This window comes from Centropristis striata, chromosome 3, assembly GCF_030273125.1.
Source record: "Centropristis striata isolate RG_2023a ecotype Rhode Island chromosome 3, C.striata_1.0, whole genome shotgun sequence".
Classification (NCBI taxonomy): domain Eukaryota; kingdom Metazoa; phylum Chordata; class Actinopteri; order Perciformes; family Serranidae; genus Centropristis; species Centropristis striata.
The window spans coordinates 39,194,113-39,204,113 of NC_081519.1; the positions used below are offsets into that span (position 1 = coordinate 39,194,113).

Sequence of the window (10,001 nt, forward strand, 5' to 3'; positions counted from 1 at the left end):
ACCAGGCTATAAACATCTTTATTTCTTCTGTGAAGCTGGTAATTTAAACATGGAGGTCTATGGGCATTGACTCACTTTTGGTGAAAGCCTCAAGTGGCCATTCAAGGAACTGCATTTGTTTAGCACTCTTTATTTGCATGTACAAGTGCACGTTGAGATGAGAGAGAGAAAACATATGCTAGCCTTTGGAAAAAGCATAAGTGTTTTCAATGTGTAGTTTATGGGCAAAGGCATACATGCAAAACCACTGTAAGATAATGATATCAATGATGACACCCTGGAACATGGCTCGAGGCTGGAGGACACCGTGAGAGAGCGACAATGAATGCAAATGATCATGTAATAAATTATATGGCTGGGGATTTAAATGAGCAGATAGTGTTCAAAAAGCATTTACAAAGCTGGCAAAGGACACAGAGCAGCTGACATGATGCCAGAAAAGATCAGGACCACAAGCTTCAGGAGTGAATCGAGAGAGAAGTTGTGATGTTCCCCTGCAGCTCCATATCAGTCTGGAGAAGTGAAGATATGTCACAACCACTCAACTGAAAGACAAGTCACCCAATGACAAGTTCGACTCCCACAGAGATTATTTAAGATCGCGGGGCCCGTCAAACTTTTCCACACATCAGGATGGGACGGGAGTGAAGGGAGCTGGTGGAAAGTTTGGTGCCATATCATATCCATATTCATTCCATACGTTTGAAGTGGAAAGAGGGCAGCTTTAATAATCATGGCTACATGGTCTTCAAAGAGAGAGGAGACATGGGGAAGAGGAGTTTAGAGTGAATGAGGAACTTCAAAGGACTGCTGCGTGCACTCCCACATCCGTATACACATGGCAAACACACACATGCACACATGCACACACACATGCACACTCACGTAGACTGTACTGTATTTACATATGAATGTCTATAACCAAAGGGTCCACAGGAAAAAGAGAGAAGTTGTGGCACAATCATACTGTTCAGTAACTTTAATCACCACAGAAATAAGTGCAACACTTAAAGCTAGCAGGATGCTGATTTAATATCTGTGTCAGCCAATCAGCTGCAGCTTCACCATGACAGGAGCCTGCTGCATGTGTGTGTGTGTGTGTGTGTGTGTGTGTGTGTGTGTGTGTGTGTGTGTGATCTTTATTGTTTCACAAAAAAACATCCAATGGTTTATCAGTTTAGAGCTCTAACTTTAAGTCAGGTAAGGTGAGGTGAGCTATTGCATCATTTATCCACGTCATGCATTATGGGTAACAGGAGTTGTAACTCAGCAGTGTATCTTGGATTAAGCACTGAGGTGCCTTGAAATGTTCCTAAAAAAATCAATGTTAAATCACACCATGAGTTACAAGACTATACCACACCTGAAACAGATTAAATGATCACAAAGTGAAATCTCAAACTTTGATGACTCAAGACCATAAATATTTCAAACTTAACTTTTAGGAATTAGCATTTAACCAAAATGTTTTTGGGCCATAATCACAATTATCTTGGTCATTACTGAGGTTGTGATTATTTGACATGATTAATCAATTACTATGGAAACTTCTTATTTATTTATTTAAAATCAAATATGAAATATAAATCTACTGTCATACTAATAATATATTTTTAAAAATGATAATTACTATATGAATATATAGAGGTTTAATAAAATATTTAAAAAATTAGAGCCAAAATAAATACAACTGCGATGACACACTTCAAAACAATATATAAAGTTAATATATATTAAAAAATGACCACTACAAATGAATTAAACCGAAATAAATTACATTTAAAAAGTTGTGGTACACTGCCACAATATTTATATCCGATATTATCCATTTAGATATTCAACATATTATATTAGGTAACTCAGCAAAAATGGGCAAAAGGGCTCCGCTGTAACGGAAGGTGTGCACTGGATAAACACAAACCAAAACAAGAGCATAATTTGCAAAGCAGAATCCTACAAAAACAATTGTTTATCTTGATTATCTTGCTTTCAAAATAAATGTAAATCCCCATACTGTAAATGCTGTTGCACCAAAAGTCAAGTCAGATCTTTCTATACAGCCCCTGAGGAGGTAAACCATTTAAGATAATATATTGATTCTTTAGACAATGATAAGATTATTTGCTGACATCACAAAGTCTGCCACAATACGAGTTTAAATGGATTCAATCGGGGACCCAGGATCGATACGAGATGACATCATATGACCATTTAACAACATCAGTTACATTTATATTAAGTCACAAAAAGCAACTCAAATATGATTTTACAATATAATTTGAGCTTTTTCAAACATTTAAATAAAAAATAAATTAAAACAATCAACACACGGTAGACATGTCCAAATAAAGGTGTAACATAAGGTGAAGATATATATTCATATTTTTACTTTGCATTGATAATATTGAATCGTTCCAGTGTTAATATCAATACAGATTGATGTATTGTTACACCCCTAAGAGCCCCAATAACCTCTTTGTTTCAGAAGGCTTTACAATCTACATCACACAACACACTCTACACTTAAATCCTAAATTCAGACATTAACAACCATATTAAACCAACACTTTGCTGATATGAATGAACCAATTTAATGTCATGAGTCCGCTCTCAGCTTGATATGTAGTTCTACTGAGGACAGCCATGTGAAGGAGCACTCACTTTGTCTATGAATGTACAGTTATAAGTACTAGTGCTGATGTCTCTCTCTCCATATGAGACACATGCCTCAAGCCAAAACAGCCTTTCATCCTCCCAAAGCCATGCATTATTGATGATTAGACCAAAGAGAGACACTGAAACACACACTGCTTTTCCCAGTGTGACAGCTAGCTGCCTGGGTGAACGTGTGTATGAATGCATTTCTGTGTGTGTGTGTGTGTGTGTGTGTATGTGTGTGTGTGTGTGTGTGAGAGAGAGAGAGACTAAACAGGTGGGCAGGATTCCTTTAGTGATTAGCTGTGTAAACTGTCAGACAGCCAATCAAAAAGCAGATGATGACAGTAAAGCAGCCATTGGTTCACGCTCTCTACTATCATCATGACAACAACCTCTGTGACCAACTACCATCTCCAGTGTCTCCAGCATGTGTGTTTTTTTTGTTGCACATAACAACATTTCATATGTGTGATGCCATCATTTCAAACGTTTGCTGACGCAACACTTGTGTTTACAATGAACCCTGCAGCCCGCATCGACACATAGCAAACTTCTTCAGAGAGTTCACTTGGATAATATTCCAGCTCTCATTTCCCCCATTTGAATATAAACAACCAGCAGACAGACCAGCGTTTGCCAGTTAGGCAATGTTGTGCAGGATTGCTCAGGGGGCATTTTAAACTCTTGAAAGAATTAATTCAAGCATCACATTTTTAATTAGCTTATGCATTTTATAGAAACAAAAATGAAAGGTGAAAAATATGCTGCTAGTATACTTCTAGTTAAATAATAAGCTTATTTCAGCCGGAGAAATAGGCTTATGGAACATTCTTATTTCAGTAAGCAGCTTTTCTTATGCATGAGGAAATACAGCATGGCATGTCACCTTAATAGTATTGAGGTATAACATTGCTTTCCAACATGATCTTTAAAAATGTATTAATATTACGGCACAGGAATTGAGTCTGCAATTAACAATAATTTTATTCAATTGATTGATCTGTCATTAATTGTTTAAACTAATATATATATATATATATATATATATATATATATATATATATATATTCAATTCACAATCATATAAAAACACAGAACAGCCAATCTTAATCTGAGACTTTGGAGCAACTGAATGTTTTGTATTTGCTTGAAAAATATTTTAAAAGATTCCTTGTAGAGTCTGACCGGTTTCAGATCTATCTGTATTAATATATCAGGATCGGCTTGTATGTTTTATGATATGCGCCAATATGAAAACCTTTTTAACCGAACACATAATGAAGAAAATAATTCTTGGGGTGATTTAGAAATGGTATAGCTCTTTGTTTTACTTTTATTTATTCTTTATTTAAAAGGTCAGCATTTGACTGATAAATTAAATACATTAAACATACACCAATGTTCATTTCGCTGTTTATTTATTTATTTTTTAATTATCAGCAGTTGACTGATACTGAACATACACTGGTGTTTGTTTAGTTTTTTTATTCCATTTATATTTATTTATTATTTTATTTTTTTGTTTAAATGGTCAGCAATTCACAGATAATTTATTTTGTTTTTTTTGGTTATTTATATTTATTTTTTCCCAGTGTTCATTTCTAGGGTTACTTTAAAGCTTGTTAGCAAAATGTTAGCTTTCTGGCTAACAGCTGAGCCACAGCGCTCTTTGAGCTGAGCTGACTAGAAATAACTCTACTCACTATAAAGTTGAATCTAAGGTTCATCTTATATACTGGAGTAGTGAGTAATCTTTCCACCACATATGAACCATACGGGAGAAAGATTGTTTGAGGCATCAGTCATACTCTCAGGTGTTATCAGGGAAACTGAGTTGCGGCTTGTGAAAAACTTTTTTTGCGCCGTCTATAATCTTGAATTAATGGCCTCAGCAGATGCAACCGTCCTGCAGGCACCTTCTTCCATTAGTTCCTTTAAGATTTCACCCTTCATGTCTGACTCAAAAGAAGTAAAACAGCACTGTAGAGCTACTTGACCACATTGATTTATCTCCCTGTGAAACACTATTTTAGGTCTGAATATAAAACTAAAGTTGCAAAGATATGGATTTCACAGTGCATTGATTTTTGTCTGCAGCAGTCAAACGGAATAAGAAGTGTTACAAATATTTGTTATTCTATGTGATATAAACCGAAACAAAAAACAATCATGTTTTATTCTCATTTAAGGTGTTGTTGGGTCCATATATCTATATATATATATATATATATATATATATATATATATAAAGAATCAATTACTGGCAAACAAACATGGTATTCCTCTTCCACCATTTTCCCCACAATATTCTTCAATTGAAGAAAATAAAATGTCACACAGAAGTCACGATGGATCTTTTGGAGAATAACAAAATAAAGCTCCAGTCTCTGGCTGGGCTGCTGGGTTGCTGCTGAGCCTGTGGGAATGTGCGGTACATTGATGTTTCTAATGAAGAGCGCTGAGCTCCATTGATCCACCGGGGATGAGAGTGAGCTGTCAAAAGCTATCAGGCAAGTCAGAGACCCACTTTCAGCCGTGTGCAGCTGAAGTGAGCACGATACTGTTGGAGCACAAGGAAGAGCTGCTAAACCTCCCAAGGCAAACACTGTAGAGACGAGGCACACACGCAGACACAGCTTTGATGCCTTCACGGGGTTAAAGGGGTTATTTGCTCAATAAAAAAACATTACCCAAATAACAATAAGGGGGAGGTTGTGTCAAACAAGAGAGAAGTGTTAGCCCATGGTGCCTTTAGGTCGATTAAGTCAAGTATTTGATGTATTCGTTTCTGAGAACAACTTTTCTTCTGTGTGTATGCAGACTAGGGCAGCAACTAGGCATGAGCCAATAACAATACTTTATGCAACTTCCCAATATTATCCAGAAAACCATCAAAATATGCTTAAAACGCACACAAAAAATACTGGAATAACTTAACCTTACATTTTTTTATTAAACAAATGTTTTTTTTTTATTGCATCACAGATTTTTTTGTGTGAAAAACAAACTCAGAGATCCACGTTCATCTTGATAATGGTAATTGATCTGTGATAAAATCGTATATCATCCCGGCCTTAGCTGCAACTAAGAGAAAACAAAGAAATGCTCATCCCAAGTAGTTGTCCCATAAAAAGTCCAAAACCCCAAATTATCCAGTTCACAGTGATGTATAATAAAAAATGTTTTAAAAAAGGCAGCAACATTCTTACTATTTGAGAAGCTGAAACCAGAGAATGTGTAGCCTTTCACCACTACTTCTGCTTGAAAAATGACTAAAAACTATTGATCAATCAAAATATTTACCATAAGATAAGATAGGATAAACTGCACCGTTACAGCAGCAAGTGGATAGCAGAAGTATAGGTATAAACAAGGGTAGTGTAAAAAAAAAAAAAAAGCATAAATATAAACTACACAAGGGGGAAAATATAAAAGTTTAGAACAATATCAACACTAAAAATAGAAATAATAAAAAATATATACACATTTGGGCAGATATAAACAAGATTACTATTATTATTATTATTTTTCTGTCGATCAGATCTGATGCAAACTTTGTTTGATTTTCAGATTATGTAGCCAGTCAAATACAATTGGTGTTTAAGCCTCACATGGCAATAATATTCATCATATTCCCAGTTGATGGGATGATATTTACAGTGCTGTACCTTTGCATCAAACAAGCGAGTGAAATCAAAGCACTAATCATTCCATAGATCCTAAAAGTAAATGCGGGATTAAACTGGATTAAAACAGAGCGCAGATGTGAGTGTAGGTGGAACTGTACAGTAGTTGTGACATGGTAAGCGGCTTTCAAATAGACAAAACAGTATAGTGAGTAAATATGAGACCACATTTAAGCACTAAAAATTGCAGCCTCAAGAATGATCACAGAGATATATCACCACGTCCTTAAAACCGTTTCACATAAACATTATAAACATGGAGGATTTATTGCATCTTGCATACCTTTGAGCCTTCAAAAAGTAGGCCAGATGACAAGTTTGGGTCATGGGAATTTTTTTTGTGACATGGAAATGAGGTCACAGGTCAGAAAAAGTTGAGCAACTCTAGTGAGAGCAGATTTCATTGACACAAAGGTTACCTAAAGTATCGACATCTAGAGGTGTTGCCATATGGGGATAGAAAATAAGACAAATATGATAATATCCTGCAAGTAATCCTCTCTTTTCTTTCTGTTCATGCTTTGTTATGTAATTATGGTTACAGACTTCAGACAAAATGCACAATAAACAAAGTTACAGATGAAGGACTAAATTAAATGAATTAATTTGGACAATCAATTTGTTAATCACATAGTAAAAATCAGACATTGTTAAAACCTGTACCTTTAACTGAACAAAACAATCTGAAGAGACAAACCAGTTCTTAAGTACCCAAAAAAACCATTTATCTGTCGGATGTGGTACTTTATTTTGAAGGACTACGTGTCACAAAACTGCAGAGACACAATTGTTGTGGCTGTCACCTTGTCTGTACTGTACAATGCAGATAAGTCACATGAGGTTTTTCTGCACTTTCTGGTCCGCTACTGTATAATCCTGCTACAGAGCTGATAGCAAACATGCAACCAGACACACATCTCACACCAGAGAGACCACAGACTTGCTCAAATATCCCAAAGCAGAATAATCTGACTAGCAACACACCCCGGTGTAAAACGCTTCAGTCTCTTTCACACTGCATGGCATTCTGTAAAGCACACTAGCAATTACAGCGAACTTGTAACCCTCCTGCTAATGCTGTGCATGGTGCAGGGCACTTTTAATCAGCAAAAGTTGCAACCAGAGAATAATCTTCCAAGCCTGTGTCGTCACAGGCTGGCGAAAAGGGGAGCAAATCTCCTGATTTGCATGGACTTAAGAAAGATTATGAAATAGCAAAAATGCAATGCGTCAAACTGTTTCCATCACACCCTGTGGTTAACCCGTCCATGCACTTTCTGAGAAGCATGTAAGGGCTAAAACCCCCGCGCTGTAGCACGCAAATATTTCTGCACGACAAGAGCTTTGTCATAAGTAAAGTGTTGAGATCGGCGATTCTTATCAATCTGACATTCAATGACTAGGATATGGAGATGAACTGAATGAGGTTATGGAGTCAGCATTGTTGTATTGATGAAACGTGTGAGGATGCATGATCCTCTGAAGGACTAGGCTCATCAAAATACGCTAAAAAAAACAGGCTGTGAATGACCCATCACGTGCAATATTGTCTTTATGACAACAAACCTCATTTGTCATGTGGAAGAACAAGTAAAATGTATTCTAGAGCAAAATTAACATTTACATAAAAGCAACAATCACATTAATACTTGTGAAATATTCACACCAGTATAGTGCAATAAAAAAAACTCCTACTCTGAGCAAAATTATCTTTTGAAACCAATTCTTGGGCAAAATCCTTTTATGTATTTATTCTATTTACATTTTTGTACCTGTGAATGTGAGATTGCTCTGAGTTCTTTACTATTTTTGTTGTTGTTGCACCAACCAGCAGTGGCATGCCTAATTTCTTTTTCTACACGGTAAATTGACAATAAAGCTCTCCTTTATATTCTACATATGGGGAGGGGGGGGGGGGGGACAGGAAACTATAAAAGTTCTTCCACAAGAAATTATTGGAGGTCTCAGTGTTTTAAGTGCATGCTGGGTCTGTGTGAAGTTGGTGGCGCTTTGTGGCTCGTGTGCAGTGTGCCTCAGCTGAGTTTGAGCGGTTGTGACAGTAAAGGCTACATGCGGTTTGACACCATGATGTGGAAAAATAAGTTGTTATGGAAAAAAGTAGGGGTTCTATTTTAGTTATTGCTGAATGCATGACCTATTTTTGGAGGCAGGACCTTTGTTACTAAATATATGATTTGCAGCTTTGGTCTAAAATGTTTTTGCACAAACTTTACAGCAGATGGGAGCATTTTGATATGAAGTTATTAAAATTTGATCCACTAAATCTGGGCTTAAAGGGGAACATCACCTAAATGAAAAATTCCAATATGTTATTTACATGACCTACACGATTTTCATTCAATATTTGTGAACATGAGGTAAAGATAGAAACCAGAGAAGTCTCAAACTTCTTATGTGATAAGGTATAAAGTCTGGAGTTGCCCTATAGACAATGAATCGCAGGCTCATTTTGTGGACTCACAGACTGTTTTTCTCTTTTTGTATTTTAAAATCAGTTTTAGCCTTTTGTAGTGCTCCCATTTCTGAAACAGAAAATGTACCCACATACTTGGAACACTCCATTGGGTGCTCTCAGTGTCATCTATAATACATTTTTAATTAATTGTCTATGGAGCAGCTCCACACTTTATACTTGAAAACATCAACAACTTGATTTTTTTTGCACTCTAGTTTGGGATTTCTGAGAGAGTTGTTCATCTACTTATATTTTCTTTGACCAAAGGAATAATATGTATGAATTTTGAAAAAGGGCTTAGTTCCCCTTTAATTCAGCTTTAAAATGAAATTGGTTTTCTGCTTCATTTTCAAAATAAAATGTGCTTTTCAAAATAAAGCACTAACAACTTCCGTAAATGTACTCAATGTTAATAATTAAGTAAAAATAATAATTGAAAAAACGTTTTGAAAATCGTATTTACCCTGATAACAGCTGCTTCTGAATGATTGATTTGTTTAAGTGTGAATAACAGATTTTCTTTCCTGTTGTCAAATATGGCACATGATAAAATACTGTGACAACTTGAAAAGTAGCACATGTTCTTAATTAAATGAACATCATATTTCAGTGCCTTTATCTCATGAATCCTTAAAAATCCAAACCACAGTTTATGCAGATGCACTAATGACAATGTAGTTAAAATGCCGATACTGAGTGATCAACAGAAGCGCTTTCTTGCAGGAAACATTTCCTGCAGTGATGCCTGACCAAACAATTCAGCACGAATCTCATCTTTGCATTTGAAAGACACAACATCACTCACCTTGCAGCGACGTGGTGACAGCTCAATTGAGTTTTTTGGAGTGAACTGCAGAGAGAGCAGGAGTTGCACCTATTCTCGTGAGAGGACTTAAAACATTGATAACTTCACATTATTTAGCTTAACGGAAGCACAGAGGGTAAACTCCGCCGTACACTTTTGCAAATTAACAGTCAAACATGGGCACTAAGTTGCCCGGTGCAGCCCATAATGATACATCCTCCTGGCGCTTTAAGCGGATAAAAAATAGCTCTCGCTGTGTGTGTTTGGTGGTTTAAGATTGGCTACTAGCGCGCGATATGATTTTACAATGAACCAATAAGATTACAGGCGGTGCTGTGGTGCGCTCGTTTACCTATACAGCGTCGTCAGGTCTGTG

General features: G+C 36.3%; 1 protein-coding gene across 4 annotated transcripts in view; it reads right to left on the reverse strand.

The window, feature by feature from the left end:
* arhgap9 (Rho GTPase activating protein 9) overlaps nucleotides 1-9,982 on the reverse strand; it is a 67,726-nt gene extending 57,744 nt beyond the window's left edge. For 3 of the 4 annotated variants that reach the window (XM_059328445.1, XM_059328446.1, XM_059328444.1), the window contains exon 1: nucleotides 9,626-9,982. The gene's annotated coding sequence lies outside the window, so the exon portion shown is untranslated. The remainder of the gene's footprint in view (nucleotides 1-9,625) is intronic. The other variant, XM_059328447.1, reaches the window with a different exon arrangement.
* Between the last annotated feature and the right edge of the window lie 19 nt (nucleotides 9,983-10,001).